We start from the raw sequence: 2,608 nt of genomic DNA, 5'->3' as shown, positions 1-2,608 counted from the left end.
AGTTTATTTTTAGTAAATGTTTAGTTGAACTAGTTGAATTAATATATATATAAAACTAGTTTATTTTTAGTAAATGCTTAGTTGAACTAGTTGAATTAATATATAGAACTAGTTTATTTTTAGTATATGCTTAGTTTGAACTAGTTGAATTAATATAACTAGTTTATTTTTAGTAAATGTTTAGTTGAACTAGTTGAATTAATATATATATAGAACTATTTTATTTTTAGTAAATGCTTTAAACTAATTGAATTAATATAACTAGTTTATTTTAGTAAATGCTTAGTTGAATTAATAGAAGTAGTTGAATTAATTGAATTAGTAGGTGATTAATGTTTCACCTAATATGAACATAGGAAATGTCGTCTGACGACGGAAAAAATTTCATTATGTGCGAATACTGTGAAGACCACCGCGGCCAGTGCGACAGAAATTTCCTTGTTGATGGTAGGCGATTCAGCATCAAGCTGGATGAGACTTTCGAATTCGATACAGTAAGTCACAACGACAAAGTCTGTTTTCGTAATTAAGCATGACTTATATATGCTTCATTTGCCTGACTTATAATTTTTAATTTTCATTATTCTACTAGCGCATCCCGTGCCATGCAAAAATTTTTGTCTTGGATAAGATAGGTTTGAAAGATATGAAAACTATGAAGGTAAAGAGAGCTTACCTGAAAACTGAGCATGATGGTTATACTTTCAACGTTAAAGTATACAGTACACACACGTACACATATTTTGAATGCAAAACTTGGCAAGCAGTATGCAAGGCTTATGCATTTGAGCCTGGTATGGTTATCACCATTGATATTCGTCCGGAAGATGATATTGAAGGTAATAGAGACATATGGGTTGATGTGCAGACGCCTCCAGTTCTATCATTATGTGAGTTCTTCTCAACTATATTTTTGTCTTTGATATTTCTTATTCAAAAATAACTGACAACTAATTTCTATTGACAGCTTATTTCCATTCAACCAAACATGTCCGGCGCTTGATAGACAGGACCTACTACTGTTCCGGAGCTGAACTAAACTGCGAGGAGATAAGTCATTATGTTTCATGGCTTGAGGATCTTCATACTGTCAAGACAAATTTTCTTTCTGCACTTAGAAATGTTAGTACTCAAAACGTGCGACAAATAGTGATGGTATTGAACTACGGTCACATCTATTTAGGAATGATGGTAAGATATTTACTATTTGTCCTCAGTGCATATTTTGCATACATAATTTTTTTGCTAAACTTTCATTGCTAAGTATATTAATTAAGTACTGTACAATGTTCTTCAACAGGGACTCCTAATGACAGTTGTGCCTCAGGGGATCGAGACTAAAGGTCAGATGTCAATTGTTAGCTTACGGCCAAGATATCCTGCATTACACATGAATGCATTCAGGATTTCTAGAAGCAATGAATGCTTAATAGTGAAAGATTGGAGGAAAATTGTTAATGATTGCTAAGAAGTACTAGGGGGCAGCAATGCGCAACCCACGATTAGGAGACAGGTTCATCGGCATGCTCCAGTATGATCAATCAGGAGAGCTATACATGTTCTATACTATTTTACCAGAGAGAGAGTAGCTAGCTAGAAGGAGTGATTTAGCTTGTTCTTCATGCTGCTCTTAATTAGTACTTGTCCTTTCATGTCCGTGTTCTTCGTTCTGAACTTAAGTGATTTGCTTTTGTGGTGTTATCATGACAATCATGTTGAACTCGATCGATAATATTTTTGCTTCTGGTACAAGTGAATGTTTCTTCTTTAAGCTAGTAGTGCTGGTGGTGATTAGATAGCTAGTTAATTATTATATCATTTAATGAAAGAAACCGCAGATTAGTTTCAGCTGGATGAATCCTACCTAGCTAAGTGATCAAGTATATATGCCATATCCGTATATATTATATAGTTGATCAAGTATAATATGGATATGGCATATACTCTAGCTAGCTAGCTATATATATATATAGAGAGAGAGATATATCCAATAATGCATCCAGTCAAAACTAATCCGTGGTACTTTCACCTAATGATTTAACAACTCATTATAATGTAAAACAATCACTAAATTAAATTGAAAACACAAAATTAAAGAAAAATAAAAAAACACCCAAACATTTAGTACCGGTTGGTGTTACCAACCGGTACTAATGTCCTCCACGCAAACGGGCCTGGCTCGTGCCACGTGGTGGTACTTCAGCGCCGGTTCGTGACGAACCGGTACTAAAGGCCGAGGACCTTTAGTCCCCACTCTTTAGTGCCGGTTGGCGAACCGGCACTAAAGCCCATTACGAACCGGCACTAAAGGCCGGTTCTGCACTAGTGTATGCTGCTCGCCAGCAACTCCATGCTCGTCGTGTCGGACGCTTTGCCGCTGCCTCATTACCTTCTCTCATGCGTACTACTACACTAGCACTACCACCTGTGTTGTTCCTCTTTGCCTCCGCTCCCGCGCCTTGTTGCACTGTCACCACCGCCAACGTTGTTCCTCTCGACCCCTTTGCCCACGTCCTACTACACTGGAGTCGTCTCTGGCATCGTTCCTTCCGACCTCCTCTCCCTCGTCCTACTACACTGACGTTACCATGGCACGCGCACTGCATTT

This window comes from Triticum dicoccoides, chromosome 3B, assembly GCF_002162155.2.
Source record: "Triticum dicoccoides isolate Atlit2015 ecotype Zavitan chromosome 3B, WEW_v2.0, whole genome shotgun sequence".
Lineage (NCBI taxonomy): Eukaryota > Viridiplantae > Streptophyta > Magnoliopsida > Poales > Poaceae > Triticum > Triticum dicoccoides.
This window is presented reverse-complemented; position numbering follows the sequence as displayed.